The sequence below is a fragment of the Chrysemys picta genome, chromosome 3, assembly GCF_011386835.1.
Source record: "Chrysemys picta bellii isolate R12L10 chromosome 3, ASM1138683v2, whole genome shotgun sequence".
NCBI lineage: Eukaryota > Metazoa > Chordata > Testudines > Emydidae > Chrysemys > Chrysemys picta.
The window spans coordinates 125,900,661-125,927,340 of record NC_088793.1 but is presented as its reverse complement, the minus strand read 5'-3'; the positions used below and the strand labels follow the sequence as shown (position 1 = coordinate 125,927,340).

Here is a 26,680-nt window from a genome sequence, read left to right as displayed (position 1 = left end):
CCCACAGCTTTGACTGTCAGAAACAAGATTCCATTTGCAGAGCTGACAGTTAACTCCCCTTTTACCTGTAAATTGAGCAAATTTGGTATTAAAATTGCTGAGAAAAAGATAGTGTAAAATAATTCTATGATGTTGTTTGTATAAAGTCACTTTTCAGAATAGAATCACACTTTGTAGAAAACAGGCGGCTAGTTTCTATGGTGCCCACCATTATCCTTTGTACCAAGAGCTTACATAAATCAGACAAGATAGGCCAGAACAGAATCAGCAAGAGCTAAAAGCTCATCAGTTATACTGTAATGATTACAAACTTCATAAACATGTCTGAGATATTCCAATAGGCAGCTTCTATCAGATCAGCTACTCTGCCAAATAATTATTAAAATTGCCATCATCAGATTCTATACTGAGAGAAACTATTACATATTTCCATCACAGGCATAAAACTTCCTCTTGTTGACCTATGTGGCAGTATTATCTGGGTAAAGTCTCACTTTAACCCAAAGACTCTTCCACAGGTTAAAGTGTTAAGGGTTCTTTCTCATGTTGGGAGAGTTGCACAGGTTATAACCATCATAGAAGTTGTGTTTGTCCAGAAAGCTTTTGCTGTCAGTCCCCCAAGACTAGATTCTTGGAGGCTACTGTTAGAGCAGTCTCAGTAAATGGACCCTGGCCCTGAAATCACTTTTTGTGGGATAATCAAAGCTAGAGTTTGACAACATCCAAGTTGTGTTGTAAATCCTTTTATTTTAGGTACTTACCAGATGATGGAGGCATGCAGTTTTGCAAGATTTGTTGGCTATCAGGTAGGTTGATTAATAGTGTGATTATTTCTTTTGTTACCTAATGTGGGAAACAGCATTGTGGTCCATTGGGTGCTGTGACAAAGTTCCTCCTCTATCTTGGTGGGTCCTGTGCTTATTGGCAGATTTTCTTGCCACAGAGATTCATCATGTGGGTTGGGGAACAGCACAGAGACCTTCCCCTCTGGAAGAACCCATAGTCCAGGTCAATTGGGAGGTTTGGGGGGAACCCGGGCCCACCCTCTACTCCGGGTTCTAGCCCAGGGCCCTGTGGACTGCAGCTGTCTATAGTGCCTCCTGTAACAGCTGCATGACAGCTACAACTTCCTGGGCTACTTCCCCATGGCCTCCTCCAAACACCTTCTTTATTCTCACCACAGGATCTTCCTCCTGGTGTTTGATAACGCTTGTGCTCCTCCGTCCTCCAGCAGCACACCCTCTCAGCTCTTTGTGCCTCTTGCGCCCAGCTCCTCACACTCACACCACAAACTGAAGTGAGCTCCTTTTAAAACCCAGGTGTCCTGATTAGCCTGCCTTAATTGATTCTAGCAGCTTCTTCTTAATTGGCTCCAGGTGTCCTAATTAGCCTGCCTGCCTTAACTGGTTCTAGCAGGTTCCTGATTACTCTAGGGCAGCCCCTTCTCTAGTCACTCAGGGAACAGAAAACTACTCATCCAGTGACCAGTATATTTGCCCTCTACCAAACTCCTGTACCTCACTGGTCTGGGTCTGTCACAGTGCTTAGATACTTTGAAATTATTATGACAATTTTATGACAATAATAACAATTTTAAAAAAATATCACAGTTGCTGGACACTGGCTTCACTTTTATGTAAATAATGATTCTTGCTGCTTTTTGTTTGTCCTTAACCTTCTGAGAAATTCTCATAGGTTTCATTCTCTAAGTTCTAGAGGAGTCAACACCTGGCTCAGCCATTATGGAACCAAACTCGGGATCTTGGGGACCCATTGACCCTGTATACAAACTACCCTGTAATTTCAAATACAGTAGAACCTCAGAATTACCAGCACCTCGGGAACAGGAGGTTGTTCATAACTGAAATGTTTGTAACTCTGAAGAAAACATTATGGTTGTTCTTTCAAAAGTTTACAACTGAACATTGACTTAATACCACTTTGAAACTTTACTATGCAGAAGAAAAATGCCGCTTTCCCTTTATTTTTTCAGTAGTTTACGTTTAACACAGTACTGTATTGTATTTACCTTTTTATTTTTTTTTTAGTCTCTGCTGCTGTCTGATTGCGTATGTCCAGTTCCAAAGGAGGTGTATGGTTGACTGGTCAGTTCGTAACTCTGGTCTTTGTAACTCTGAGGTTCTACTGTATGTAGTTTTGTTTTCAGTTAAACCCACTTCATAATCGATAATGACTTCAGAAAACCAAATTCTTATATCAAGTCAAGTGCGAAAAAGTTTCATACAATCTTTCAAACTAGTGAATGTTCCTTAGCAGTGATGTTCTGAGAGAGCCTGACAACTGGATCCCTTGAAATTCAGAGGAAGGCATGTGCGCCCATTAATGGTTCTTAATCCTTTATTTGTGTTTCCCTCGTGTTCTAAAGACTGCAGCTAAAGAATGCTGACTGATGGCATTGGTTTGTTGTGGGGCATCTTACTGACTCACAAGCCCCCTGACAAGATCACAAATAACATCATCAGCATCTCCAAAAACTAATAGGAAAAAAAATGGGAAAAGCAGACGGGGGCGGGAGACAATTCAAATGGTACTCCCACTGAGGGCATCCAAACTAAGCAACTACACCACCTAACTGCCACTCTAGATGCTTAAATCCAAAATTTAGATCCTCAAGGCTCCTACTCAGGTGCTGCCTAACCATGTAGGTACTTAAGTTCCACTGGTAAAATTCACTGGGTTCCAAAATGTCTGCTGGTGGGCATGCAAAAAGCCAGCTCTGTCCTGACATGCACCTTACACCTAAGCCCTGGCGGGATCCTCAAACTAGATATTTTCCTGCTTATCTTGTCTGCAGGGCCCGATCTGGTCGGGGTTCTTGGAGCACTCCTACCAGAAACAGGGCCAGTACAAAACAATGGTGGTGGTGCCACCGCACCCAAACCTCACACCAAATAGACCAGTGGATAGGACATTCACCCAGGCTGAAGGAAACCCAGGTTAAAAACCTCACTCTGTTTGAGTTGGAGTAGGGACTTGAACTTAGGTCTCCTACGCCTAACTCCTACATAAGAATCATAACCACTGGAAGAGTTCCTGGGCATGGCTCTCTCAATCTCTCCTGTTGAAGTTGTTCCACTTTTTATAAAATCCCTGACTAGTGAGAGAGAGTGACTCTATAGGCTAGTGATCAGCACTCAGCTGGGAGACCCAGCTTCTAGGCCCTGCTCCAATAAAAATTTCATACAAAGTGGAATAGCTTCAATAAGAAAAATTTTCCCCAGCTATCTTATATCCCAGTAGTTCGAGCAATCATCTGGGAGATAGGATACCTGGTTTGCCAGTACCTGCTTCAACTCAGATGGATTTGAACCCGAGTCTTCCCCGTCTTGAGTGGGTGCTCTGGCTAGTGAGCATAAGGGAGACACTGACACCTCCCTTTTTTCCTCAGAAAAGGACTGATCTGGCTTAGGTGCTTAACTCCAGGAGAGGTCTCACAGCTGAGGATCCTAAATGGAGGCAGGCACCTCGTGTTAGGCACCTAGCTCCTTTTGAGGATCAGGGCTTAGGATCAACCCTTCTCCTTGGCATTTCCTATTGGGTAGCTTAGTTGGCTCCCTGCTCAGCATGCTGGCTTTTGTGAATCCTTCCCTTAGGGACCTGACTCTCCTCATCTATTTTATAGGGTGCCTGAGCACCTAACTCAGGGCTGCGGATTCCACCAGGGAGGCAGGGCACCTAAAAGTTAGATGCTGTGATGCTGAGTCTAAGTCCCCTTTGTGGTTCTAGTCCTCTGAGGCTGGTGATCAGAGGTCCTGAGCTCCTGCTTTCCAGTTGTCTTCCACTGGAAACTGCCAGTGGATCTAGGGACAGAGGTAGGAAGTTTTCATGCATTGACAGTTTGATATAATCCCTCGTGACAGATTCAGCCAAATATACATATATTTGAAAAAACAAATAACATACTTTTAATTCAGATTACACAGTCCCTCCAGGTTTGCAAATCAGTAAGACAGGCAATAGTTTTTAGTTTGATACATACTGCACATTCTAATAACCCGCTGTCATTTTGAATGTGAGGTGATTAAGCATTCAGTATACAAGACTAATGGAGACTCATTACAGTCACTCAGAGAGTGAGAATGTACCTGTGCTTAAATTACAGATATTTAGCATCATACAAAGATTATTTTACTAGATACTTGGGGGGGAAAAAAGCTATAGCTTCCTTATTATTCTGAAAAATGAATGCCTGCCTTACAACGGTTGTTCTAATCATTTCTCATTACAGTAAAAAGCATTGATTGAAATTAGATGTAGGATGACAGAATGTATCATTGTAAAATGAGATCATATGTTCACTATTATCTGATGAAGGCAGTTTCCTGCTGAAATACCAGCTTTAAAAAAAAAAAAAAAAACTCAACGGTTATTAGCATTTGTGATTAACTGAATTAAGATTCTTCAAAGTGCATGTCTGGTCAGAAATGTGATTATAGAAAACAATTTCTTACCAAACCAGATCTGTTCTTTCAGAGTTCTCCTTTCTGTTGACTTTTTGACTAAAATGCATTTTTACTACTTTTTACTCCTGTGAACACCAAGGACTAATTCAGCATTGTGAGAGGGAGCTAGATTTTATTCTGACTCAGCCATAGAGGCCTGATCCAGCACCCACTGAAGTAAAGATCTCCACTAACTTCCAGTGGGTGTTGGATTAGGTCTGCGGCCCTCACACGTGTTCTCAATGCATGCACGTAGTCCTTTGGAGTTACAAGATATGGTCAGCCTCCATGGGCCGGTCAATCCTTGTAACTCTACTAAGACTGCTGCTAAGGGTAATGCCATGCACAAGGACACCTGTGCACACTGGAACTGAATTGAGACCACTCTGGTTAAGGAACTAGCTTAGCACTTGGGGATCCTTTTAAGGTTCTGATCCTTCAGTTCATAGCATGCAAAAAGACTGCTGTGCCCGTATGAAAGTAATAGATCTTTGTGTTAGCTGTGGCGGTTTCCCAATGCACTACCAGCTGTAGGATTAGAGCCAAAGATAGTAGCCATCTTCCATTGTAAAAGTCTGTAACTATGGCTGGGGAAACTTGATTTGCCTGAAAATTGTCGTATTTCCTCTAAAGGCAAAGGAAAATGTTTCCAGAAAGTTTGAAGAAAATTCAAATAGTGTGAGAGTTGCAGGTTTTGTGTATAATTACCAGATATGAAACCTCAACTTTAATCTAAAGTATTTTTGGGTCCCTTTAGCTCAAATTTTGCTTGTTAATTACCCTGCAAACTTTTTATATTATTAAATCACTCTGAAAATATCATGTGTCAACTCCATTTGAAGAAAATTAGTTGTGAGCAAAACTATGCTTTTTTTTGTAGTTAGTTTTGGGCCAGTAAAGGCCTGTGGGTTTGGAGCTGCTGGCCCAAGGTTCCAGGTATGTGTCTTGTTTTGTTATGGAGAGATATATTTAAGGTGGTTGACATGGTCCTCTTGACCACGCTTGTGACTCCAGAAAAGAAAGAAAAAAAATCTTTTGTATTTAGCTTGTGTTTGATTAACGTGGAAAATTATGAGAATCTTCCAGTATTAAAGGGCTCTCTGTCCCCAGTGAAATGAAGAATTCAAAGTACATTTAAATACAAATTGACATGCAATTTTTCTCTGACTTCAGTTTTACTCCATTTTTTGTAAGATTTATACCATATTGATCATCTTTTTAAATGTTTAGCTAAACTGTAAAAAAACTGCTATGAACCAACTATCAGTATCTGGGTAGTAATAATAAATTGCAGCCAAGGAACTGGGCTCAGATTAGGAAAGGCTTTCACAATTAAATATTATATAATGAGAAAACAAAATCTAGAAAAACAGGAATAGACTTGGGATACTTTTCCTAACCTCTTTAGCATTTTTGTCTAACTTTTTATGGTGATAGAAACCCACTGCTACTGGTTCTATTTCCAGGATTAGAGGGCTGGACTGCTTTAAATCACAGTTTTGTTATTATTTGAGTGTCTGCAGTCAGACTCTACTAATCAATAATCTCTGCATTAGGAATGGTTTACAGTAAAGCTCTAGCTCAGATTCCCTGTGTTCAGTAACAACACCCTCTTCCAAGTGATCTGGCATCATTCATATTTATGCTGATCGTCAGCCTCATTTTTCTCATTTGTTCTTTACAGAGACATTGTTCCTATTACCATTTCCCGAAATCTTCTCACAAGCCACTCAATTTAAGTGTCATTTAGAGACGTTATTATTCCACGATAGCTGGAAACCGTACTTGGCTAATATAGCAGAAAGCTTTGCAGGGTGAAGCCTAGTTATGAGGTGTTATTGTCTCAGAGAAGTATTCAATTTCTTGATTCCTTGTTGCTGTTATCTCTATAATATCTGGTTTCACTGTTCTGCACCAGTAGTTCTAGTTCCTCCATTTTGTTACCTAGTCTCCTTGCATTGGTGTACAAACATCTTAGTTGTTTCTACTTGGCTTTGCCCAGAGTCCTCACCCAACTGGGTACATTCATTCTACTGCCATTATTGCCTACCTGACTGTTAGCTACACTGGTATTGGCACTATCTTTCCTTTTAATGTCCATTCCTCTACCCATTGCTATTCCTTTCACCATTGCTGTATCTTTCTTCCTTGATTTTCTTCCTGCTTAATGTTAGAATCAGGCATGGAGAGTATATGAGCCTCTCTCCTGAGTTCCTAGTTTAAAGCTCTTTTAATCAGTTGTGCCAACCTCCATCCCAGGAGTCTGTTTCTCTCCCTACTCAGGGGGAGTCCATCCCATGAAAACTGCTTTGTCCGTGAATGCCTCCCAGTGGTCAAACATCCCAAAGCCCTCCTTGTAGCACCATGGCCTGAACCATCTGTTGATCATAATCTTGTGTCACCTTCATTCTCCTCCTCTAGGGACAGGTAGAATTCCACTGAAGATCACCTGAGCCTCCATTTCTTTAAGCGTCTTCCCCAGCCTGGCATAGTCACCATTGATGTGTCCCAGCAAGAATCAAGCAGTATCATTTGACAATCAGTGGTTCTTCTTCAAGTGGTGTCCCTGTGGGTGCTCCACTCTAGGTGTCAGTGTGTCCCTGCCCTGGAGATCGGAGATTTCTCACAGCAGTACTCGGTTGGAGGAAGGGCACTCACAGGAGTCATCTCGTGCAGCCATTGGCACCTCCTGTAGCGCACAGACCCCCCGACCATCCCCTCAGTTCTTTCTCGATCATCCTCAGCTGCAGACGGCCCTCCATGGCAGTGCTCTCTTTGATGCTTTACACCATACCAGATGTCACGAGACACCTCGTTTAACCGTCAACAACCATGATACTTCACTCAGAACAGACCCTAACAATGGGCTCAGAGACGACGAGCTCCACAGAACCAGGCCTCATCCATCTACATCTAAGCCACAATTTTGAAGTCTTGGTCGAGGGTATACACGACTTCCCCACGCCTCTACGCCAAGAGATACCCCCATATCACAATTTTGGTCACCGCCTACACCCATTTTACCATGCCTGGGCTGCGCTAACCACAGTTCAATGGGTTTTGGATATCATACAGCCTGGCTACACCATTCCTTTCACAGCCATCCCCCCTACCCTCCTCCCTTCCCCGTCCATCTTCAGGGACCCCTCTCACGAGCACCTTCTGCAGCAGGAAGTAGACCACCTCCTACTCCTGGATGCTGTAGAAGCAGTACCACATCAATACTGAGGGAAGGGTTTTTATTCCAAATATTTCCTGACTGAGAAGAAAGGAGGGGGATGTAAACCTATCTTAGCTCTCCGAAAACTCAACAGGTTCGTACGTAACCACAGGTTCAAAATGGCCACAATAATCCCAGCGCTAGATGAGGCGGGGGGACTAGTTTGCAGCACCTCAACCTCCAAGATGCATACTTCCATGTTACAATACATCCTGCCCACAGATGGTTCCTGCGGCTCACAGTAGGACCCACCACTACCAATAAGGGTCCTTCCCTTCAGACTGTTCACTGCTCCCTGTGTATTCTCAAAAACGCTCACGGTAGTAGCAGCACATTTATGACGCAATGGAGTCATAATCTTCCCCTATTTGGATGATTGCCTTCTCAAGGCTGCCAATTGACAAGAAATGGCAGGCATGCTGAAGACCACAATAGACCTGTTTCACCAGCTAGGTCTACAGATAAACTAAAATAAATCCACCCTGGAACCAACCCAGCAACTGGAGTTTATCAGAGCCAACCTAGACTCCATACAAGCCAAGGCAATATTGCCAAACCACAGATTCACTACATTGACCAATCCTATTTCCATGGTGACCATCAGCCCACAAACTTCAGTGAGGACATGCTTTCAGATTCTGGGACATATGGCAGCTTTGACATTTGTAGTAAAGTATGCCAGACTCCATATGCACTGTCTGCAGCACTGATTGAGCACAGTCTATGCACCCAGCAAACACTCTCTCAGCAGACGTGTGACACTACCACCAAGGCTTATCCTCTCCCTACAATGGTGGACACAGACAGGGAATGTATGCTCCGGGATTCTCTTTCAACAGGAGCCCCCCATCAGTGACTATTACAACAGATGCCTCCCTGATAGGTTGGGGCGCCCACTTGGGCCACCACCATGTACAAGGCAAGTGGTCTGTGATGGAAACCTGACTACATATCAATCTCCTGGAACTCCGTGCGGTACACAATTCATGCAGACACTTCCTCCCACTCATACAAGAAACCTCAATCTCTATTCTCACCAACAATGTGGCATGCATGTTTTACATCAATCACCAAGGAGGAGCCAGGTCTCACTCGCTATGTGTAGAAGCCATGAATTTATGGAACTTCTGCATCCGCAATAATATAAACATCACAGCTTCATACCTACCAGGGTGCCAAAACACTACAGCCGACAACCTCAGCAGGCACTTCTCACAGGAACACAAGTGGGAAATCAACAACAGTGCTCTCGGCACAATATTCCAAAAATGGGGACACCCAGTAATCGACCTTTTTGCCTCAGCGACAAATCACAAATGTCCACTATTTTGCTCCAGGGCAGGCCTGGCACCGGGATCATTAGGGGATGCCTTCCTCATCCCATGGAACACGTCACTCATGTACGCCTTCCCGCCGATATCACTGATCCCATTGGTCATCCGCAAGATACGACTTGACAGAACATACATCATTCTCATTGTCCCCACATGGCCCAGACAGACTTGGTTTCCATACCTTTTACATCTAGCAGTCTGTGCCCCACAACTGCTGCCTTTCTGGATGGACCTCCTGTCCCAGAACAAGGGCCTGACACTCCATCCAGACCCAGCAAAACTCCATCTCAAAGTGTGGATCCTCTCTGGTTCCAACATGGGGAATTGAACTGTTCGGAGAAAGTAAAACAGGTATTACTAAATAGCCTTCGCCTCACCATTAGAAATACTTACCGCCACAAGTGGAGAAGATTCTCCCTTTGGTGTCAGCAAAAAACCAGCTGGACGCGACCACGGCGCCTCTATCTATGATCCTAGACTACCTACTAGAACTGAAGGAAACGGGGTTAGCCATAAGTTCTATTTAAGAACACCTGGCTGCCATCATGGGCCTCCACGAACAGAGAGAAGGGGCTTCAATATTCGCTCACCCGATTACATGGCACTTTCTAGCAGGTATACAGAACATGTACCCAGAAGTACGCCAACCTGCACCACCACAGGATCTCAATCTTGTGCTCAACTGTCTCACAAGACCACCATTCGAACATCTAGCAACCTACTCCCTCCTACATAGGCCAATGAAGGTCACATTCCTAATGGCAATCACGTCTGCCAGACGTGTCAGCGAAATAGGAGATTTGATGGCTGAACCACCGTACACTGTATTCACCAAAGACAAAATCATGTTATGTCCTCACCCAAAATTCTTGCCCAAAGTGGCTACAAATTTTTATATTAACCAAATCATACACTTACCTGCCTTCTATCCCAAGCCACATAATGACTCTTGAGAAGCAACGTTGCACATGCTAGATGTCAGACGGGCTGTAGCCTTCTACTTGGACAGAACTAAACCATTTTGCAAGTCACCAAGACTATTCGTCTCTACAGCAGAGCATTCCAAGGGCTCTACAATATAGACCCAGAGACTCTCCAAATGGGTCTCTACCTGTATTCAAACTTGCTACTACCTGCATCACAAAGAACCCACGATGGGCATCAGATCCCACTCAATGCGAGCCAAGGCGACATCGATTGCATTCTTGAACAATGTCCCCTTAATAGATATTTGTAGAGCTGCAACCTGGACATCGGAGCACGCTTTTGCAAAGCATTACCCAGTGATCCCCAACCTTTTTCGTCTGGAGGGCGCCAGACGAGAAGCCACCACGGACCGTGGCCGGCGGATGAGCATCCGCTGAAATGCCGCCGAGAAGTGGCAATGTCAATTCAGCGGCATTTCAGCGGCGATGCCTCTGGATGACGCTGCTTGTCGGCGGCATTTTGGCGGATGCTTGTCCGCCGGCCAGTACACGGGCGCACATAGATGCCCCAGCGGGCGCTATGGCACCCGCGGGCACCGTGTTGGGGACCACTGCATTACGCTATCACACAAGGCCTTGTCTCAGACTCTATTGTTGGCCTCGCAGTGCTCTCATCACACACTTATACATAACTCCGAACCCCTACCAACCCTGGTGGGGTACTGCTCTACAAGCACCTAGAGAGGAGCACCCACAGGGACACCACTCGAAGAAGAAGTTACTCACCTTGTGCAGTAATGATGCTTCTTCAAGATGTGTGTCCCTGTGGGTGCTCCACTACCCACCCTCTTCCCCTCTACTTCGGAGTTCACACAGCCAAGCTCTGCGGTAGAGAAGGAATGGAGGGGACAGTCAGGGGTCCGTGCACTACAGGAGGTGCCAACGGATGCACGAGACAACTCCTGTGAGCACCCTTCCCCCGACTGAGTACTGCTGCGAGAAATCTCTGATCTCTGGCGCACGGACGCACCAACACCTAGCGTGGAGCACCCACAGGGGGACACATCTCAAAGAACCATCATTACTGCACAAGGTGAGTAACTTCTTCATTCTTTCCAGCTCCCATTAGGATCCTCTTCAGCTTCAGGTCCACATCCCATATCTTAGCTCCTGGCAGACAGCACACCCTTCTGTTTTCCAGATCAGCTCTGGTGATAGGCCTGTCTGTTCTTCATAGTAGGGAGTCCCCATTCATGTGGGCCTGCCTTTTTATGGTGTTGGTGTGATTCTCCGGCCTTCCTCCTGTTTTTTTCTGGCTGCAAGTCCTCTCTTCTCTATTTCTCCTTCACTAGTCGGTCTTTTCCTCTGCCTGATTTTCATAGTCACATACTTCCACTGGCCACTTTCTTCACCCAACAGTCTCCCCTCACAGTTCTCCAGTCAAGCTTACATCTGTGAGTCTTGACTTTTCCCTTCAGCCTTCTCTTGCCTTCCCTCCTTCATCTACTCGAACCCCCTTCAAAACTCAACCATAGTTTCCACCTGCATCTCCAAACCTCAGATTTTCTCTTTCATCAGCTCTGACAGGTGGCACTTCATATAAATAAAGCACTTTTTGGGTACCTACCCCAGGGTAATACACATCCTGCGGTTTCCACATCCGGTCATCTTCATTGTCTTTTCCATTCCTGGGGTCACTACCACTCCCACTTCTGTATCTATTATAGTCTTTTTGCCTAACTTCCTCTCAAGGAAAAGAAAAAGACCAGAAAAAAAAACCCCAAAACAAAAACACCCCACCAAAAAGCAAAACAGCCAAATACCACACATCCCCAAACTCCCCTTACTCAGACTCCCCTGTTTTCAGATCTGTTTGCTGGTTCCTGTTCAGTGTATTTTAATTAGTTTGTCTATTTTGTTGCATGGCATTTGTGAGGACTTGGCAGGAAGAGTCTGTGTGAGAGAGGGTTTTATGAATAAAGTTGTTTTGGGTGTATGGGAGTTGCTTGATAAATACAATTATTATTGCAGAAGAAATGCAGAACTCTGATCTCAAACAGTTGGCAGTTTACAGTTGAAGTGCATTTATTTGTAATTTTAAGGCTAATCACGTATTCTATTAATGATTTCAAGATGTACATTTTTAAAGCATTTTTTTAAAAAAGCCTTTCAATTCACCTACAGTGTTTTACCTCAGGCATTATACACTGCTTATGTCAGTGTTCGTTTGTGTTGTCCTTTAAATCTTACACATTAGACCTGAGGGAGGGAGTATTTTCAGCTAAATGAAATTTCATAGAAATATGCTGTCTCATCAATGCATTTCCTAGAAATATGTCTGTTTCAATGAAGTTTTCATCAAGGTTTTTTGGTTCAGAAAGAGCTCTCATGCTTGATAGCCTAGTTGGCTATCAGGGGAAGATGGTCACAGAGTGATTGGACCCTTTAAGGGGAGTCGGGGGCAAGGCCAAGTCTATTCCTGATAGGCTTCTTTAAGAACAAGTCCATCTCAGCCCACCTGTAGTAATTAACTGCCTAGGTGGCCATTTGGCAACTAATTGACAAATGAGTACCTGGGCCTGTTAAAAGGCTATCAGCGCTCAGTGGGGTGCTCCTAGAAGAAGTCTCTCTAAGCCTATGGAGAAAGTAGGGGAAAGAGGCTAGCTGGGTAGAAGCTGGCTGAGGCCTACAGCTGGCTTGAGTTACCTCCCAGCTCTGGGAGGATAACTGGGAATTCCTGATTAAAAGAGACAGTGACTATTTGCCACTTAGCTCTGGGAGGAGGGTTGCTGGGAGCTCCTGGTCCAAGGAAGAGAGTGATTGTTTACAACCCAGCCCCAGGAGGAGGGCTGTAGTATACCTGAATTGTCACACAGGCTCAGATGAAGGTTCTTGGGCGCCTGGATTTAAGAGAGGTTGGAGGCCTGTTTTGATTAACACCCAGGCTCCCAAAAGAAGGGTGGATTTGAGGACTGAAGAGTTTGTACCCTGTGTCTCACTAAGGATCAAATTTTGATTTAAGTACTCTAGTCTGATAGTAAATCATTGCAAGGCCACAAGCCAAAGAATCCAAGCTGGTACCAGGCCTATGCTGTGGCACACAGGAAGCATGCCAGGCCAACCATAGAGACCTGTGTTCAAATCCCTACTCTCCTTAATTGAGTGGTCTGGGATTTAAACAGGCCCATATTCTGGAGCAGGGAATTGAACATGGGTCTACTACAAACCAGTACCCCCACCACTAGACCATACAAGTAAGTCTGGCCTGCTCACTCGTGTTTTGATTTAAAAAAAAAAAAAAACAGACACTTCAACACAACTTCATTTTCATGAAAATGTTTGAAAGAGTTTGTTTTTGTTCCAATATGGAATGAGACCAAATTTGCAGTTGCTACAAAGCAGAATTGTCATCCTCTGGCCAGCTTTATTGGAGATTTTTGCTATTAATCAGAGAGAAAGTGGCCAGTACTGGGAATTCTTCTATCACCTCAGTGGTCATTTTACTTCTAATTCTAAGCCTTTAGTGACTGGTTTCAAGATCCTGTCTGTTAATGCAAAGCTCACCAATTAGAGGAAATCAGGAACTAAATGAGCTCTGAAAGAGCATAGCAGATATAGGCTTAATTCATGAAAGCTAATGAAGTAATAAGAGCATGACAAATAGGCTCAGTGATGGCTAGGCTGGGTATTTTATACCCCTGGGGAATCTGTCAATGCTGGAGTTTGTGCTCTTGATCAGAAAGTGTGTCCACTTTCGCTGTCATTAACTATAGCAGGGATTAAGGGAAAAAAGTTTATCTCTATCAAAAGCATCTCTGGTAGGATTAGTAATTGTATATGCACCTTAACTCAGTTCAACTCGCTTTTTCCTAGATGGCTTTTAGCTATGTAGTAATGTTATTGCAGGATAATACTGTCTTGGGGTGGTTTAAATTGCTTCAAATAAGAAAATCTGGCTCAGTCAAATCACAGAAACCGCACAAGCAGAACTGCAGCCAAATTTATAAAACGTTCTGCAAACAGAAGTCCTTTTGATTGTCCTCGTGACATTTATACTCACTGATTATTCTTCAATTTCTTTATCTTTGCAGTCAGGATAGCCTTGTGGTTTAAAGCATTGTGCTGTAAGTTTGGAGATCAGGGTTCTTTTCCCAGGTCTGCCACAGACTTCCTGTGTGCCAGTAGAGAGGTATGGGAACCTCTCTGTGCCTCACTTTCACTTGCTACACACTAGGGATAATAACACTCCGTTATTGCACAGGGGCATTGTAAGAGCTCATTTATTAACGTTTGTAATGAGCTTGGAGATCTTCTGATGGAAAGTGTAATTAATCACTGGAGTGAGCAGATATTGACCCTTTTCCTGGTCCCAGTCTCTTGACCTGGCTCAGGCTTCAAAGATTAATCTGAGACTTAATATCAATTGATTTCAGTAGCTACTCTTATAGAAAGCAATATGTAAGTATGATTGTTTCCTGGAAATCTTTGTTAAACTATCATTGAATTTGAGAAAGTATTAAAGGAAAAAACCCATAAGTTAACTTTGCAAGCTAAAAAACCCAAACATCTGAAAGCCAGAAAATTCCAAGGTAAGGCTAAACTTTAAAAACAAACCAATCCTGAAAGTATGCAAAATCACAATTAAGGTAACCTAAACAACCGCAACTCTGCCCTTCTTAGACCATACTCAGGTCAATCACTGTTAAGGTGGCAAATTTAGATGGAGGATAAACTGGAAATAGTTTCTGGCCAAGTGTATTGCAGTTTTGCCTAGAAGGTGACTAAAAGCATGAATTTCAATATTAACTGTAGCACAATCTACAAGGCAGCATTTGCAAAATAACCTTTGCATAATAGTTAACTCTTCGTTAATTGTCAAAGGAAGGGGATGGGAAGAAAGGAAGCACACTGATAAGGGTACACAGCACAAAATGTGTTCCAAATTTCTGGTGACTAAACAGAACTTTGACCTTCTGTTGGTTCCGTTCCTTTGTAAAACTTCCAACCCCAAATGTTAAAAACTAGTTTTCTCATTTCTAATTAAAAAAACCTAACAGGAATATTTTCTGATGCATGTAGAGAGGGTTGGCAAAATCAGTCTCTGAAAAACTGGTTGTGCCCTTCACTATGGGAGGGACTCATTTCTCTCTGAAACATATATGCTTATGTGGTGACCTCCGCACTTGTCCGGAAAGGGTTAATGCAGAGTGAGAAAGGGGCTAATTAACCCAACAAATCACAGCTGAGGGAAATCAGGTGGCCTAGTAATTCCCTGACTGAGTTAGGGGTTCACCAACCCCCCCACTGAGGAGAAACCAGTTGGGCTGGGACTATAAAGACAGGAGATTGGAAGCAGAAGGGATGGCTGGGAAAATTTGCAGTCACCCCTTGGGAAAAGGGTTTAGTGGCTACAGGGCTAGGTAGGCCGCAGTTACTCTTTAGGCAGGAGGAATTAGAAGGCTGGCAAACCCCAGAGAAGGGCGAGTGCTAGATGCTAGGAGAGGGCTCAGGGAAAGGCAGTAAGGCCGAAAAGGGAACAGACCTTGACTGCTGGCTAGAGGATTTCTGAGCCACAAACTGGAGCAGAGGTTGGGCCTATGTTCCCCTGCCAGCCACTGAGGAAGTGGTAGCGACACAGTAAATGGGAAGGCTGCTTAGGACTACTGAAGGAAGCCTTCCTTACCTCAGAAGGAGAAAACAAATAGGCTGACTTGGATGGAGGGTAAAGTCACAAAGAGGAGGCTATGGCTCATGCAGCTATGCAGGGGCTGCAGACAAGGGAGAAAAGCGGAGGGATGGTGTGCAACTGCAGGAATGGGTGTTGACCTCTGAAGCTATCCTCTAGAGAGACCAGGAGGAAATGCCATCCTAATGGTAAGTGGTGCACCCATCACAGCTCAGAAAAATAAAAGGGCCAAATTCTACTTTGTCATGTCTGTGCAAGGGGTAGCAGAGCAGAATTTATCCTACAAACTTAAAATTGGATTGATACCATTTGCAGAATGTTTCTGCTCCCCGCATAGTAGTCTCCCCTCACCACTGGTTATGGATTGAAACCTCTGTATGCAGAAAAAGCTAGTTGCTAAAGTAAAAAAAAATTAAGATATTTATTTGGTTATTCTGGGGAAATGTAAATCTCTTCAGTGCACTCATTATTTGCAGAACAATTTACATGCCATTGAACGCGCTCTCCCATTTTTAACTAATTAGCTTGAGCTCTCTCAGGTCAACCACAGCTAGAGAATTGTCAGGGGACATCACTTTTCAAAAACAAGAAGTGTGACTGCAGGAAAAGAGAACTGACCTGGAATTCATCAGTGTAGAAAGTATCAGAGGGGTAGCCGTGTTAGTCTGTTAGTCTTAGTAAAAAGCAACAGAGAGTCCTGTGGTACCTTATAGACTATTGTCAGATGAATGAGGGAGTGGGTATTCACCCACGAAAGCTTATGCTCCAATATGTCTGTTAGTCTATACGGTGCCACAGGACTCTCTGTTGCTTTTCATCAGGGTAGAAAAAGCTCTGCTCATGTCTATATAAACAGCAGCTAATTGCTAGGACCCAGCAAATAAAATGGAGGGAGTCAATGTAATTTTCGTACCCTTTCCAGCCTCCCTATACCTTCCAAGCTTCCCCCAGTCTCTCCCATCCGTACAGGCCCCATCTCCCTTATCAGTCCCTAAAGCTCTGCTTTGTGCTTTTCCCCACCTCTGTCTAGAGGATCTCAGGGTTCAGTTGTTTCTTTGGGACCACAGTGATGCTGCTAATTCCACCAATTGTGTGGGCTCACTGAGAAGCCTTTTTTGGATCTTCTGTGGCTGAGGCGCCTACTTTTGTCTCTGCCAACATCCTCAGGGGTCTCATAAGTCTGAGGCAGGGGAGTTGTGGGGCCTGATAAGCATCCTAAGACTCATTGAGGGAGCTGTGGGGGCCAGGAGTCTGACCAAAAAAAACCCCAAAAAACTTTGTGTAGGATAGAGAAGGTGCTGATGGATGGCAGGAATGAACTCCTGAAGCTGCTCACGTGGTGGAAATTGGAGTCTATAAGGGGGCTAAACAGGGAATGGTAGGGGTTGATCACTCCCTGTGCTGTGACCCCCTTCATGGGAGTTTGAAACAGCAGGAAGGCCAGGGAGATGCTTTCCCCTTCAGTTCAGCTGAACCCCAAATCTTCTGCCAGATACATTTTCCCCTTACTGCAGACCTTAGTGGGAAAGGCCAGTCCTTTGGACATTGGGAATTGGACAGGAAAGTAGTCGGGAGGGATATGCCCATCTGCTTCCAACGTTCTGCGAGAGAAGTCCAGAGCCTGTGAATCTCTGTAGAAAATCAAAAGTGAGATGCTATTTTTTGCAGACCTTAGGAGGTCTGTAGCACCAGGACTTTCCTACACAAGATGGTGGGTGGCAACAGTGGTTAACTGAGAATCTGTAGCTGGCGGACTTAGTGTTGTTCCCAGTTCTGTTATCAACGGTGAACTCTTCAAGCAAATCTAGGATGCTTTTTGAGTTTGTGTCCAAATGGATATGAAACTTGGAGGTTTTGTCTGAGCTTTGTTTTCATTCTCACATTTGAATGCCCACAAGACCGCAACCTCAAAGCAAAATTCAAGGGCTGAGAATTCACACCGAGTAAAACTGAAGGTGGGATTCACTCAAGTCCCTATGCTGAAACTGCTGAGTAATAAACAATGACAGATACTGTACTTTGCTACAATACTTGTGCTGGGGCTTAAAAACAGTAAGAGTAAACCACTGATTTCACTCCTTTCCTGAACTTTGGCATAGAGATGTATAAATGGCTAACAACATTTGTCGGTTTCTTTGTTAGACCAACTCTGTCCAGCGAATAAAATGTCATTAATTATTTCATGCTAAGAATGCATCTGGCCAGCTGGAGTGGTTTGGATTTTCCTCCCCTACTCTTACAGAAAGTTCATACTCAATTCAACCACAATCTTAAATGGGTCCAGACCACCTAAGTGACTTCTGTTGTTAAAATCACATTCATCAGCAGATTAGCCAGAAGGCTTAGAGCTAGTCTCAGCAAAGGCACCAGCCCATGGTATCTAAGCATGCGTGCTTGGTGTCTTTTACCTCTAGAGCACCTGGCACAGACTATTAGACACAACAAAGAGGAAAGAACATACAAATTGCTGCTTATGCTCTCTTCAGGCTCAGATTCCCTCACTAATCTCTGTAATTGGTGGGAAATTGTGATAATTTTACTTAGCTTTTTGTGTTCCACTATCATTATGATAAATAGGAGGCTTTTCCAAATGTCTTAAAGGTAGGGTAAACCCCTTAGCTGAGACTAAGCTATACTTTTCCTTTTAGACAAACTAAAGGCTCTTTTTAGTAATCTGTGACTTCAGACATCATACAGCACCTCTTACCTTAATGATGTGCCATTATTTCAGTCCATGATGGAGGATGTGAGCTGCTGGAAATCACTCAGTATTTCTTGGCTAGCTTGAAATTATTAATCAGGGTTTCTGCCCTGACTGACTTTGCTGGGCTGCAGGGTGTATGCGTTCTGAGATCTATGGATCTGAGAGCAGTCGGTAGTGGTTGGTACTGATGGGTTATATGAGTATGATGCACAGTTCACTGAAGTTGGTGGAAAGACTCCCATGGCTTCAATGGACTCAGGACTTGTGTGATAGGAATAGCTCAGTAGTTTGAGCATTGGCCTGCTAAACCCAGGGTTGTGAGTTCAATCCTTGAGGGGGCCACTTAAGGATCTAGAGCAAAACCAGTACTTGGTCCTGCTAGTGAAAGTAGGGGGCTGGACTTGATGACCTTTCAAGGTCCCTTCTAGTTCTAGGAGATAGGACATCTCCATTAATTTAATGTATGAGTCTGTTCTTCCCATGTTTTAAGACTTTTAGGGGGCACAGCAAAACTGTTACAAATGTATGGCTCTGTAGGAATGCTCTAAAATCCTTAAAAGTGTATTCTGTGGTGTTCTGGGCAATTGCTGTAGAATATATGAATATTATTTATATAAGTAGTAATTTTAAAGGTAGTATTGGGGAAGTAAGACTACAGTGACTAGTGGGCTTTGGAGCAGGCCCATAATCATTTACTGGCTAGGGTCTCCTTGCCATATTTCTGGCTGACATTGGAAGTGTCAAATTGTGTGAGAAAGGAACGCTTTCCACTGGATTTCCAACAAGTCAAGGAGTTATATACATTTGAAAAAGGCATCCAAACCTTTGGATACTTACTTGAGGCTATCTGAAGCTGACTTCCTAAATCTTCTGAGTTTCTGCCAACACTTTCTTCCTCAACTTTACCTTCTTGGTACGACTGTGAGGCTGCCTTTATATACATGTCTTCGTGTTGTAGGAAAATCTTTCTGCACTATTCTGGATGCCAGTTTCTACACAGTTGCCTTAAGCAGAGTTTTAACTCAGTTGTGGTTAAATAGGGCATCAGGTGGGGGAGGATCCTGACACTGTTGGCTACATAGTGTGCCATTAATCTAGTTATACAGCCTGTTTGTTCTAACATGCTTTGACACCATGATTCAGCATGGTTTTGAAACTCAATGATAAGGCCAATATTCTGCTTTGACTATAAAGATATATAGGGTGATATTTTGATTTGCTGCCTGTTGACTGACAACAATAAAACAAAACAGGGATCCTGCAGGGCTCTGTGATAAGCCTGAGAATCTTTTGGGCAGAGCAAAGACTATGACAGATGAAAGATGGGGAAAATGCTGAGAGAAATGCTGAGAGAAAACAAGGAGTCTAGCAATACGGAAAAAGCCAGGCGCACACATGATGCTAGAAATGGGGGAGGGAGACATGAAAAATTGAAGTTGACTCCAAGAAATCCCAAATCCCTATATGAGGCTCTGGATAAATAAATACTGAGAGAAGAAATTCTTGTATCCTTTGCATTTAGTTCTCTCAGGCCTATCCTCCCACCTTTCCAATGTCTTTGAGGGTGTGTGCTCCTTTGCTGGCTGCCATTTCATTTCAGTAAGTATTGTTGGCTTCCTCTAGATACAGGGAAAATCCAGAGTAGTCTCTCCTCCCACCCTCAACCCCCCAAATTAAAAACACGTCTCCCTGAGATAACAGGGCCCAGGTCTGTACTTGTGCAAAGGGTGGAATTAAGGGGGAAACCAGCTCTACAGTACCTAAAGCACCCGGTCTGTTTTTTTTCCCCTTCTAGCTTTACCTTGGGGCCTGAAATTAATTTCAAAGCAGTGTTTTGAATAAAGTTAGAATGCTTTCTGTATTAGCCCTTGAGTTCCTCTCCCAAAGGTATTCTCAGTTATATATTCCAATTAGGAAATAGAAACAAGACCTGTGACTTAATTAACCAACTACAATGCTCAAATAGCAAATTCTGAGTATTAAAAAAATCTACTGAATACTTGCTATGAGCAATTTGCAAAATAAATAAATAAATAAATTCAGAGTTCAAATATATTAAACATATTCTTCAGAAATGTTGAATTATGAACAAATTATAAATACTGTGATCTGCTCATGGACATTTACAAACAAAGGGGTTACATTAATTGAACAAATTACTTGGGGTGGAAGAGAAGTGGATTTATGTTAGAGATGACACATGGGATAAAATCATGGCCCCACTGAAGTCAATGACAAAACTCCCATTGACTTCAGTGGGGCCAGGATTTCACCCATGGTTTGGTAATTAAAGCACAGGACTAGTGGTGAGGAAATCTGGGATCTCTGCTCTGCCACAGGCTTGCTGCGTGGGGTTGAGAAATCACCTAAACAATTTGTCTGAGACCCATCTCTCTATAAACCTTAATGAAATAAGCTTCAATACTCATTTTATAAAGTGCTTTGAGAAGCCTGCGTGGAAGATGCTATGGGAGTGCAAAATATTTTTAATGAGGAAACTGTTGTGTTACATGCTTTTGTTGTCTTTACCTCACCAAAGTGGGTGTAGGCAGACCTTTGCAAATTTTTTTATATCAACTCAAACTCGGCAGTAAAGAGTAAGGGTTTGGCCTGTAGCCCGTGTTTGAATTCCTATGCTGACATGAACAGCAACAGAAGACTTCTAAACATGGACTGAGGTTCCCCAAAGTGATTATATAGTACTTCTCCCCACAGTTGGCATCCTGGCATCTCTCCTATAAACCCTGGCACCCTCCATTCTTAACGTAAGAGTCTTCATGAGACCTTGTGTGTGGTGGCCTCATTCCATCCTGGTCATCATGTGGTAGTGTGCGACCTCTCCTGTAGGTTCTTCAGAGTTGCCCAGTGTGGGCAACTGCCCCATAATCTCTATGGGGTCTCCTGGAGGAAAGGGTACAATGAGGAGCCAAAGCCACTGCTAGAGCAGGCAGGTACTCAATGAAAAGCCTAAATGGCTGAGATGCCACAATTTCTAGCAAGATTGCTAGGCAACTAAAGTGGGTTCCTTAGCAACTGCTGCTTAATGATTATGGGGGGTGTCTCTTCACCTGAAATGTTTCTTTCTGAGCTACCTAGAAGTCCTCTTCATATCACTGAACCATGCATTGAGGTGAGATGCCAGGAATTAGTAAAATAAATCAGGGAGTAGTTATAGCTCAAACTGAGCTATATTTTTGCAATTCTCATATTATTGATTATATGATCTTTTGATGTTTTTACTGTTTGTTTTGTTTTTTCCCAGCCTCGTGCCATTTGCTTTTGTCTTTCTTGGTAATCTCGGAGAGTAGGTAGCCCAGTAATGTGATCACCTTTTAATCATGCTGCTACTTATTGACAGAAAAGAACCAAAAGCTAGATCCACAAAGTGGACTTAGACTCAGTGTTCCAGTACCTAACTTTAAGTGCCTTGCTGTCTAGTGGATGCACAGCCTGGAGTTAGGTGCCCAGGCCCCCTTTATGCTGCCTGGGGAGAGTCAGGTGCTTAAGAATGGGATCCACAAAAGCCAACCTGCTGAGTAGGGAGCTGCCTATGCTAATCAATAGGCAATCCAGAGGAGGGGGTTGTCCTAAGCCCTGCCCCCAAAGGGAATTAAGTTCCTAAGTCTGGGCCACAGGAAGGCATCTCCCACTGCTTGGGCTTCACAGCTGTGAACCCTCTCCTGGAGTGAGGTACCTAAGCCCTTTCTCACAGAAAACAAGGAGGTAGTGATGCCCCCTTCCTAATCTATAGCTCAGTGGTTGGTACAATCACTTAGGATGTGGGCAGACCCAGGTTCAAGTCTTCCCTTTGCCTGACATGGAGTAGGAATCTTCTCCCCATCCCGAAGAGGATGCTCTAACCACTGGGCTATTGGCTATTCTGGGTTGTGCTGCTCTCAATCACTCCCTTTGAAGCTGTTCCACTGTGTACAAATAAACATGCATTGGGACAGGGAAAGGGTAAGAATGACACTATAACCTGGGGATTAGGGCACTCAGATGTATGTGGGAGACCGCTTCCAGGCCCCTTGCTCCACCTGATGTTTATTATTTATGCTCAGTGGAACAGGTTCAACTGGAGAGACTGAGAACAGCCTACAACATAGCCCAGTCGTTAGGGCGCTCTCTTGGGTGGGGTGCTGATCTGTTAATTTAGATGCAATATTTGGGCCCAAAGAGTCAGAGGTGTTAACATTAAACAGTTTTTAATGAGATTCAGGGTTTGGTATACAGAGATCTCCGCCTGCTAAGTACCATGGCAAACACCTTATTAAAAATCTTGTTAACCTTTTGTTAAAGATACAGAAAAGAAGGGAAAAACAGTTAAAGCATTTGAAATGTAAGACTTAATAAGGCTTTCATTTTAACACATCTTGTTCCGTGTCCCTTTAGCTGTAGAGAGCCTTTATGTCCATTTTGTTTACAGCTTATAAAACAACATGAAGTGAAATGCAGCTAGATATCAATCTGAGTTAAATCAGAACTCCTGCAATCAAACCCAACCCAGAGAGGATGATTTGTGTTCAGAACTGAAACTCTATTGCCCTTTTCCTCTTAGTGTTCTGCTGTGGCCCTGTTATTGCACTGCTCCAAACAAATCTGCTAAACCCTGTGGTTTGAATCACAGTAACGATGGCATTGATCCTGCAGTGAGTGCAGTGTGGGTGGACTCCAGCCACTTGTAGAGCTGCGGTTAAGTCAATGGAGCTCTGTGCTGGTATCTTGTTGCAGTTATATGTGAACCGAATCCTGCATTGTTCACAGGTGTAGTCCAAGCTGTGAGCTTTGATTTTGCTTCTGCTTGTCAATCATTTTGAGAATCTTGCCTGAGAGGTCCTATACAAATTTATAGACCTGTATTAAAACCTACTTTAAAAAATAGGCAAGTAAGAGGTTTGTTTCCTTAAGCCTTTGGTAGTCCCTAACTGACATCTTGGTCTTCTGTGCTCACGGCCTTGAGCGTCTCACAGAATATATATTTAAAATCCTACATTGCATTGTTAGTAAACGCTGCCCTTCACTTCACAGGAGGCCTAGCTTTATTTTCTCTCCTAATGTAAACAACCTCTTGTTGACAAGTACTTGTACAACACTTTCGTTATGTGGTTGCTTTTGTCTTAGCAGTACACCTCCTGCTTTTTAAAAAAAAAAAAAAAAAAAAAGATTTGTTTTAGCTTATGAAACATAAGAGTATTCTAGACAGAAGGTGAAAGAAAGTATTCATATTTTTATATATAATATATAATAGGGTGTTGATTAATCACAGTTAACTCAAAGATTAATCGCACTGTTAAACAATAGAATACCAATTGAAATTCATTAACTATTGTTAGTTTTTCTACATTTTCAAATATATTTATTTCTATTTCAACACAGAATGCAAAGTGTACAGTGCTCACTTTATAATTTTATTACAAATATTTGCACTGTAAACATGATAAACAAAAGAAATAGTATTTTTCAATTCACCTCATACAAGTACTGTAGTGCAATCTCTTTATCATGAAAGTTGAATTTACAAATGTAGAATTATGTACAAAAAAATAACTTCATTCAAAAACAAAACAATGTAAAACTTTAGAGCCTACAAATCCACTCAATCCTACATCAGCCAATCGCTCAGACAAACAAGTTGGGTTACAATTTGCAGAAAATAATGCTGCCCTTTTCTTGTTTACAATGTCACCTGAAAGTGAGAATAGGTGTTTGCATGACACTGTTGTAATCAGTGTTGCAAGATATTTACATGCCAGATGCGTTAAAGATTCATACGTCCTTTCATCTTCAACCATCATTTCATAGGACATGCGTCCATGCTGATGATGGGTTCTGCTCGATAATGATCCAAAGCAGAGTGGACTAACGCATGTTCATTTTCAGCATCTGAGTCAAATGCCACCAGCAGAAGGTTGATTTCCTTTTTTGGTGGTTCGGTTTCTGTAGTTTCCGCATCGGAGTGTTGCTCTTTTAAGACTTCTGAAAGCATGTTCCACACCTCGTCCTTCTCACATTTTGGACGGCACTTCAGATTCTTAAACCTTGGGTTGAGTGCTGAAGCTATTTTTAGAAATCTCACATTGGTACCTTCTTTGTGTTTTGTCAAATCTACTGTGAAAGTGTTCTTAAAACAAACACATGCCGGGTCATCATCTGAGACTGCTATAACATGAATATATGGCAGAATGCGGGGTAAAACAGAACAGGAGACATACAGTTCTCCCCCAAGGAGTTCAGTCACAAATCTAATTAACGCATTATTTTTTTAACAAGCATCATCCGCATGGAAGCATGTCCTCTGGAATGGTGGCTGAAACACAAAGCGCGTGAGGCAAACCGCCTCTCCAGTGCTGCCCCCACGACCTGCCGGTTCCACAAAGAGCTAGACAAGATATTTTGGGGGCAACCCCACCTCAACTCCTAAGCGCACCATGGACACTTCAGAGGCCATGGTAGCCCAGAGTGCAACAAGGCAGGAAAAGGAAAGCAGGAGTAAGGGTGCTGACGAGGAGGGGGGCCCAGAGCCAGAGGACGGCCCGGCATCCCTAGATGCATGCAGCCAGGAGCTGTTTTCAAGCGAGGAGGAAGGTAGCCAGTCGCAAAGGACAGTGGTTGGGGAAGAACAAACAGCAAAGGAGGTGCCCAGTAAGCGGCTTTTATTTTGAGAAGGGAGTTGTTGGGTGCAGGCTGTTGGGGCGAGGAGGGTTGCAGAAAGAAGGATTAGGGCTGTGTGCATGCCTAGATGCAGAATAGGGCGTTGATACACTCTCTCACATCGCGGCAATCGGTCTCAATGATCTCTTTGAAGGTCACATTCAGAAGCTGGGCAATCCACTTGTGCTGGTTCCTTGGCAGAGCTACTGTGCTCCTTGTCCCAGTAAGGCTAACGTATCCATGCCACTGTACTGTGAGGGGTGTGGGGACCATTGCTGCACACAGGCAGGTGGCATAAGGGCCAGGGTGGAAACTGTATTGTTGCAGAAGACCCTCCCTTGCTTCCCAGGTCACCCTCAGCAGCGAGATATCTTCCAGGATGAAGAAAATGTGGGGACAGTGAGTATAAAGGCCCCTGCAGCAGTTGGCTCTCCCCAAGGCACAGAATCCCAGAGGACAGTATGGCCCTGGAACAATCAGGCCCCCCCGTCCCTGTGGTTATTCACTATTTCAGGTCTCTTGTGGGTTGAGTGTGCTCGCCTTGGGACAGGCAGTTTGTGCTATTGTGTGCACTGTGCTTGTCTATAAGTTCGACCAAATCATTGTTAATGCTAGACAGAGCAATGCTGCCTCTGTTAAATGTTTCATGTTGCATTTTGGCTTTACAGATGCAATCTTGAGATCCCAGCCGTCCTTGTTATCAATGGCCAAAAGGCTGCAAAGACTCAGGAAGCAGCTGCAAAGAAGCAAGGAAGACCTTCTGCATGAAGTCATGCAGCAGTCTCTTACAGACAATAAAGTACAGGAGTGGCGGGACTGAAAGGAGGGTCTGCCAGCAGAATGTGGATCGCCGGCAACAAACCACGGAGCGGCTCTTAAGCATTATGGAGCGCCAAGTGGACTTGATGCAGGTGCTCATTGCACTGCATACGGAGCAGATCTGCGCCCCCAAGCCCTTGTCCCAAAACTTCCCTTGTGCCCCCATGTCACCGCCAAACCACATTCCCCAACATCTGGTTTCTTATCACCACCAGCTGCCTCCAACACCTTTAGCTTCACCACCCAACCCTGCAAACTACGACCCTTACTCACTGCACTCAACTCCCATCACCATGCATTTTAGCCAGCCTGAAATGCAGCACTCATTGCATGGCACTCCAGATAGAAGACTGAATATGATAACTGGACATACGCAAATCTGTGATTGTTCCGTTCCCCACCCCGCCCCCTTCCCTCCTCCCACACAGAACAGATGTGTCATGTCATGTGTGTTTCCTCACCAGTTGTTTCTTTTCAATAAATGAATTTTTTGGTTTTGGAAACATTCTTTATTGCATTAAGTAAAAGATAGTGTATCCCAGGAAAGCAACAGGCACTGCTAGTCAGTGCATCTTGCGTAGCAAAAACAGATGTCTACTAGCATTGGAATCACTGCACTTCACTGCCGTGCAGAGCCCCAAACATTACTGGTGGCTTTCAGCATCAAATTTGTCCCTCAAGGCATCCCTAATCCTTATGGCCCTGCGCTGGGCCCCTCTAATAGCCCTGCTCTCTGGCTGTTCAAATTCAGCCTCCAGGCATTCAACCTCAGCGGTCCATGCCTCAGTGAAGCTTTTCACCCTCTCCTTCACAAATGTTATGGAGGGTACAGCACGCGGATATAACCGTAGGGATGTTGTCATCAGCCAGGTCCAGC

General features: G+C 43.8%; 1 long non-coding RNA gene across 1 annotated transcript; it reads left to right on the top strand.

Moving 5' to 3' along the window:
- The first annotated feature begins 674 nt into the window (after positions 1 to 674).
- Positions 675 to 26,303, top strand: LOC135982652 (uncharacterized). The gene is made up of 2 exons (XR_010600150.1): positions 675 to 806; positions 25,653 to 26,303. It is a non-coding gene; the product is annotated as an uncharacterized LOC135982652 (long non-coding RNA).
- Positions 26,304 to 26,680: the final 377 nt, after the last annotated feature.